Source organism: Microtus ochrogaster, chromosome 21 (genome assembly GCF_000317375.1).
Source record: "Microtus ochrogaster isolate Prairie Vole_2 chromosome 21, MicOch1.0, whole genome shotgun sequence".
Classification (NCBI taxonomy): Eukaryota; Metazoa; Chordata; class Mammalia; order Rodentia; family Cricetidae; genus Microtus; species Microtus ochrogaster.
This window is the reverse complement of record NC_022022.1, coordinates 1,906,038-1,913,871: the sequence shown is the minus strand read 5'-3', so window position 1 is coordinate 1,913,871 and position 7,834 is coordinate 1,906,038. Positions and strand designations below refer to the sequence as shown.

The window sequence follows — 7,834 nt, the reverse complement described above, 5'->3', positions numbered from 1 at the left end:
TGAGTTTGAGGCCAGATGGTGGCTCACAACCATCTGTAATGAGGTCTGGTGCCCTCTTCTGGCCTGCAGGCATACACACAGACAGAATATTGTATACATAATGAATAAAAAAATATTAAAAAAAGAAAAAAACTTTCTTATTTTTGCTCATGTATCCCTCTTAAATCTGTCTAATGACATTTGATGACTTAAGGTACTGGTAGCTCGTTACTTCATTTGTTAAGTTTCCTGCTAAAAATGCAAATAGGTGTGCCTCTTTAACAGGTTTCATAGTCCAGGATTAACAGGTTTCAGGTATACTTAAAAAATCCAGAGTTTCCAATTTTCTTTAATTGTTTTCTAAAATGATTTTGTTTTAGTTGTCTTACAGATACCTGCAGATTTTTCTAAAAGTTTTGCTGCTTTATCAAGAAATCTTGTCTGGTAAAAACTAACAGTCTCCAGGGCTTATTTTTAACCCTACCCATTTTTAAGCATATTTTACAGGTTACTCCCGCTGTCTGGTCCAAGACCAACTTACAAAGGGCCCTCCAGACAACATCAACACCTACACCAGCTCCTGGGACTTCACCATTGGTACCAACTCTCCTGTCTCAAGGACACCTGCCAACTAAAATCTGGTTTTAAAAGTGCATATCTGCTCTCTTGTCTCACTTATACACCCAAGCCTCACCTGTACAATCAGGGCACTTCTCTGTCCCATTCTTTCCATGGTTAGCCCCTTTCACAGGACCAATAATAACAATATTTTTTTCACCTAGCCACCTGCCTTCTCATCTCCCTCAAGGAACAGCTGCCTAAGATCTCCAGGATGACAGTAAACCAGATGCTGTGCTCCAGCCACACCTCTCACTGAGTGTGAGCCCACCAACTCCCAGCTCTCCCCTCCCACATCACCCCATGCCCGCAGGAAATAACCACACTTGAGCCGGCACCCCTTTATCCAAAAAAAAGTCTAGAATGTTTGGTTAAAAGCATCACCTTAGTATCTTGGCACCCCTTTATACAAAGAATCTGGATTATTTAGTTAGGGGGCTTTACCCCAGCCCCCTGGCATCCATTTTTGGAATGTTGAGTGAGAAGTTCTATTTCAGAGCTTCCTCTCCTGGGAATTGCCTCAGTCCAAACTCCACCTCCGAGAAAGCCAACCAAACAGTGACTCCTCCACAGGGAAGGTCAAGACCATTCCCACAGGCTACTATTTAAACTGCCCCCCAGAGAGTGAACACATGGTCTCCCGGTTTGCCGTGGTCTTTCATTTCTCTGTTCCCTTCTTGATGTTTTCCTGGGGGCCACCCAGGAGTGTTGGCAGCCATTAAAGCTGGGAATCTTCTAACTCAGTCTTAATTGGTCTGATCAGGTTTATTTGTGTCAGCAGAGAGATTGGTTGTCTACAGGAAAATACTTATCAATCCCCAGTAAGTAGAAAGGAGACTATGAGAAGGGGAAGGTGTCTTTGGTTGGAGAAAGTGGAAGAATGTGTGTGGTATGAAAGTGCAAGTTTCATATTGGGGTGGGGAGATTGGGAGGAATGGCAACTAAAGTTAATGCTGTATGAAAAACCATAAAGAAATAAAATACTTAATACACATTCAAAAAATTAAGTTCAAACGAAGATATTTCTTATAAGTGAATAAAGTTGCTCTCAGAAGCCAACGATTATTTAACAAAACTTCTATCACCAGAGGTGGGCTAGTCTTCAACGAGTTAGAGGTTGGAAGACTCCTAAGCTGCCACCCAAAACACTATAGGCAAACTACCAGTACTGTGGGGTGCACACCAGAACTAGAGAGTCCTGGGGGTAGCATTCTACTGCTGATGGCACCACCTTCTTGGTTGCAAGACACAGAGATCAAGCTGGACCTGAGCTGAAAACTTCCATTCTACTTGTCATCCCTTTATAGTGCCAGGTGGTGCTATGTAGGCTTCAGGGGAAGAATCATCACCAATTCGTCTGTGGACCCTGTGTGTGATAATACTGACCAGCTAGACAAGGTAACCCCACTGGTGTAACAACGGCAAGTCTGTTAATGGGGTTATGTTTTATATAACTCTAATGTCTGGAGAGGTCATGGGACTTTGTGGGAGCAGCTACTGTGGTTCTTTTACTAAGTGGACATGATATGCTATCAAATTACCTTTTAAATAACTATATTTATGCCCATGAATTCCCACAAATGTTAACTGTGACCAGAGAAGCTTTATTATGCAGTGGTAATTTCAGATACTCATAACTGTCAAAGTACTGAGAATAAGGGATTGTTGCAAGCCCAGAAATAAATGGAATATCTGTGTCACCCCCTCCAAGACTCAGAACTATCCCTGAAGATCAGGAAGATCTTCAGGATCAGAAAGAATTTAAGCCCCAAAGAAGAGGGAGAGTGTTTTGGAATGCTGACCTTCAGGTGTGGCACATCCATTGAACTCTGGAATTCACACAATCAACCTGTCCTGAAAAGTGTGAGAACCAAGTTGGTCTTACCCCTCCTGAGGACCTAGATGCTGTTAATGGTTGAATTTAGGAGAGACATCTTTTCATTAGTGTAACACTGGTAAGGTACCCTGCTTCTAAAACAAACTCCCACACATTCTCCTTTATGTGACCCCAATGCAATTCATTGATTTGTATTATATAAATAACTATAAATAGACATGAAAGTAAAATAGGGACCAGATTGGAAAGGAAGTGCAGCAGTAGAAGTGTAAGGGGAAAAGAAAGCATTAGCAGGACATGCATATGGACTAAACACACTTTGCAAAAGTATGAAAATACCATAATGAAACTCATCATTGCTTAAAATTAATATACGATCATAAACATTTTAAAAGACAAAATAATAATGAACAAATGAGGACTATAATAACATAAACACTACAAAATAGTTTAAAAGTCAGTAATTATTAAACACTTTTCCAATAACTTCTAAATATTAATGTTCTCAATTATCAGTTCCCCAATCACCAGACATAGAAATGTGTGAGGCAGAGGATCATGGGACTCAGAGTTCTAGAGCTGTGTGTGCGTGCGTGTATGTGTGCATGCGTGTGTGTGTGTTTGTGTGTGCGTGTGTGTGCGTGTGTGTGCGTGTGTGTGTGCGCGTGTGTGTGTGTATGTGTGTGTGCGTGTGCGTGCGTGCGTGCGTGCGTGTGTGTGTGCGTGTGTGTGTGCATGTGTGTGTGCGCGTGCGTGCGTGCGTGCGTGTGTGTGTGTGTGTGTGTGATCTTAAGGTTGTTCATGAACACTGGAGGAGCGGAGATCCAGTCAGAAGCCATGCTGCCCTGAGCAACCACTCGCCACACCCCTCCCCTGCACAGCCACTGACAGTAAGGCTGTGGCTTCCTACACACCAACAGGCTCTAGCAACAAGTAAAAGGATGTGAACTGAATAAACCACATCCCCTTAAAAAATAAAAAAAGCAGAGCTGTAGTTTGTTGACACACTTATACTGGATTCATATGTATGCATATTGGGTGCAAGGCATACAACTCACAGACTCCTGCGAGTTCCCCTTGGAACTGCTGACTGCTTTGCCCTTTGATTCCTAATCTCAGTGCTCAACAAAGAATGACCTTTGTGGCTAAACTCAAAGTCAAGCTACAATGATTGTACAGAATATGTGAAGATATCTGCCCTCGGATTATGAGCCACAGCTCACATCCCTCCCACTAGTGGCACTGCATGGCGGAGATAACCATCCTGAAGGACTCAGCCACTGTGGCCTTCTGAGACACACAATCTCACGAGAAGGTATTAAATAAATCTGTAGGTGCCACAATGTACCTACCACTTGTCACCCTCACTAAGGAAGACTGGAGAAGTTTAAGGCTCTGAGAGTGACTATGGTAATGAGAATATCAAGGCTGCTGGCAAGCTCGGGGTCACCACATGAAGCATCCTGCCTATGGTTATGGAGGGGACAGCGTATTCCACCTCCTGATACATTCTCAATCTATATCGGCAGTACTCATCTGTACCATGTGCTTGGGGAAGGCACATGGATACAAAGCGTGGAACAGATCTGTGGAGTGGCTCCAGTAGCATCTCTATCCATGATGAGACACTGGGCCTTATCGGCTTTGGTGATACCAGGCAGGCACTTGCTGTTCAAGCCAAGGCCTTCAGATTCCAAGTCATATTTTTTTCACCCCTACTTGTATGACAGGATAGAGTGGTCCCTGGGTGTGTGGAAGGTCTACAACACACAGGACTTGCTGCATCAGAGCAACTGCATCTCCTTGTACTGCAATCTGAAGGAGCATAACCACACCAGCAACTTCACTATCAAGCAGATAAGGCAAAGTATTCCTGGTGAATGAGGTGGCCCAGAGGATGATGAGAAAGCCTTTGCTCAGGCCCTCAAAAGAAGATTACTAGGGGCAAGTCTCCATGTGCATGAATTTGAGCCCACGTGTACGAATAGCTTCACTCAGGCAGGGTCAGTTGAAAGATGTTCAAAAAAAAAGAGTTGGGGGAGGAAGGGAGGGAAGGAAGGGAGGGAAAGAAGGAAAGAAAAAGAAGGAAGGAAGGAAGGAAGGAAGGAAGGAAGGAAGGAAGGAAGGAAGGAAGGAAGGAAGGAAGGAAGCTGCACCAAACCTCATCTGCATGCCACAAATGTCCTGGTACAGTGAACAGGTGTCTCTAAGGATAAGGGAGACAGCAGCCACTGAGATCCATGGTGTAATTACAGGTCACATCCAAGGCTTACTAAACTGTGTTAACAAAGAACTCTTGGTTATTTCAGCTCTTTGGCTAGTCATAGACCAGCCAGCAGTCCATCGCAAGCTCAGCCACATACATCCTCCTACAGCCATGGATTCCAGTGACTCACAGTCTCCTCCATTATAACATACCCTTCCCAAGCTCTCATTCTCAAACAGACCACAAAACACAATTGAGAACAACAAGCAATAGCAGAGAATTCCGAAAGATGCATGTAAGAATTCATATAAACTTGGGATCAAGAGACAGTGGAAAACAAACCAAAAACTACACAGAGAAGTGTCTCTTACATCTTAGCAGCACACTAAAGTGGCAAGCTTGTTGTCTTCCGATGATAGGGTAGGGGGAAGAAGGAAAAAGAAAAATAGTATCACGTTTCACACACTGTACTCAAATACATTTTCTCAGTTTCAGATCCTTGGCTATTTTATCGAGTGGAAAATTTTGGACAAGAAGGGGTCAAGAAGAATGTTGCACTTTTTATGGTAATTTGTCAGACTTTTTTATGAACAAACTCACTTTTTTGGACATTGATAAATTCTTTTCTTCATTTGATATTTTATATAAGAACCTTTCAGGTATGTTATTGATATAACTTCTTTTCAATAAATCTTATTAGATTTGTAACAGCTAGTTAAGGTTCTATTCATAGTCTTTTGTGAATCATCGTCTTTGTTTAAAAAATGCTCTATTTTGAGCCTTTGTAAAGATACATTCTTGTTTTCGTGACCAAAGTAAAACTTTAAACTGCTCCAAACAGAGAAGCAATGGCTATCTAAACAGAAGAAGTATGTTTTGTTTTAGTGTGAGTTATTGTTACTATATTTGTTTATTGTAAAGATGGACATTTCACATTCAATGAAGTTTTAAATAAAAATTAACTAAAATTTCTGTTAAAAAAATAAGGCACAGCTCTTTCCCATCTTGCAAGATGGCGGGTGAAAAAGGAGAGAAACCTGATACAAAAGAGAAGAAACCTGCAGCCAAGAAGGCTGGCGGTGATGCCCCTGCCGCTGGTGCAGCCAAAAAGGGTGACCCTAAGGCTAAAAAGCTCAAGAAGGGGAAGCGCCATTGCAGCTGAAATCCAGTCCTTGTTAGAGGAATTGGCAGGTACTCCCGATCTGCTATGTATTCCAGGAAGGCCATGTACAAAAGGAAATACACAGCTGCGAAAACCAAGGTTGAAAAGAAGAAGAAAAAGGAAAAGGTCCTTGCCACTGTCACAAAACCAGTTGGTGGTGACAAGAATGGTGGTACCAGGGTGGTTAAGCTTCGAAAAATGCCCAGGTATTATCCTACTGAAGATGTGCCTCTGAAGCTGCTGAGCCATGGCAAAAAGCCCTTCAGTCAGCATGTGAGACGCCTGCGTGCCAGCATCACTCCTGGGACTGTCCTCATCATCCTTACCGGGCGCCACAGGGGCAAGAGAGTGGTTTTCCTGAAGCAACTGGGCAGTGGTTTACTGCTTGTGACAGGACCTCTTGCCCTCAACAGAGTTCCTTTGAGAAGAACACATCAGAAGTTTGTCATCGCCACCTCTACAAAAGTTGATATCAGCACAGTTAAAATCCCCAAACACCTGACTGATGCTTACTTCAAGAAAAAGCAGCTGCATAAGCCCAGGCATCAGGAGGGCGAGATCTTTGACACAGAGAAGGAGAAACATGAGATGACAGAGCAGCGCAAGGCTGATCAGAAAGTGGTGGACTCGCAGATTCTGCCAAAGATCAAAGCTGTTCCTCAGCTGCAGGGCTACCTGCGCTCTCAGTTCTGTCTGACGAATGGGATGTATCCTCACAAACTGGTTTTCTAAATTGCTGACAACCTAATTAAACAACTTTATGTGTCAAAAAAAAATAAGGCACAGACTGGTTGAATGGTTTAAAAAACAAGACATATTTATTAGTTATCTCTCAGGAATGTACCTCATCATCAAAGATGGACACTACTTCAGCATGAAAATAGAAAGAGATATTCCAAGTAAAAGGAACCAGGGAGCAAGAAGTCGACAAAATAGACTCTGAACCAAGATTCGCCAGAAAATGTAAAGTTACTTCGAGCTGATTAAGGAAAAAAAGCACATCAAGAAAACATGACGATTTTAAACATATAGAACCTGCTAGATGGCTCAGGGGTAGAAATGCTTGACTACAGATCTCATGACCTGAGTTTTATCATTTGATCCCACAGAGTGACAGGAAAGAACCAACTCCGTAAGAGCTGTCTCCTGACCTCCATACAGGTTGTGGCACACTCAGACAAATAAATAAAAATGACTACTTTGAACATCTATGTACTAACATGGGTGCACTATTTCATGAAACAAATACTAGATATAAAACCATAGAGTAATCCAACAGACAAACAGTGGATGACTTCAGTAAGCCAGTTTCGCCAATAAAGAGGTGATTCTGTTGCTGTGATAAGCACCACAACCAAAGGGAACTTTGGGCAGGACAGGGTTATTTGGCTTACAGGTTAGAGTCCACCACTGAGGAAAGCCAAGCAGGAACAGAGGAATACTACTTCCTGACTTGTTCTCCACAGCTTGCTCAGTTTTCTTCTTTTCCTCTTTCCTTCCTTTCTTCCTTGCTGTGGTCTCTCTCTCTCTCTCTCTCTCTCTCTCTCTCTCTCTCTCTCTCTCTCTCTCTCTCTGAAAAATCATTGAGTCTACTTTGTGTTAGTCAATTACTCCTGGGCATGAATCTTGCCTTGGAGTGTGGTCAATATGCTAATTGTCACACCAATGAAGAAAAATTATTCTCCCACTCCCAGAACCCATAAAATGCCAATAGCACCTTGGCTAGGGGTGACCAGCCCTTCTCTATCAGACCTTGTGCATGATGTCGGTCTCTTGTGAGTTCACATCTACATCTGCCTTGTCATGACTAGAAAATGTTGCTTCCTTAAAATCATCTACCTACCATGTCTGGCTCTTATAATTTTTCCACCTCTTCTCTTCAAATATCTTTGAGTCTTGAGGGGAGGGATATAATATAGATATCACATTCACGGCTGAGAACTCTGAATTCTCTTTTTCTCTGCATGTTAACAGTTCCTGCTGTGTTAATTGCCAAGTACTTTAAAAAAAAAAAGATGCTCTGATGAAGACA

The 7,834-nt window shown here is 42.5% G+C and overlaps 2 pseudogenes; both read left to right on the top strand.

Moving 5' to 3' along the window:
* Positions 1–3,566: 3,566 nt before the first annotated feature.
* On the top strand, positions 3,567–4,847 carry LOC101979490 (annotated as a pseudogene).
* An 805-nt stretch (positions 4,848–5,652) lies between these two features.
* LOC101999712 lies at positions 5,653–6,566 on the top strand (annotated as a pseudogene).
* The last annotated feature ends 1,268 nt before the right edge of the window (positions 6,567–7,834 follow it).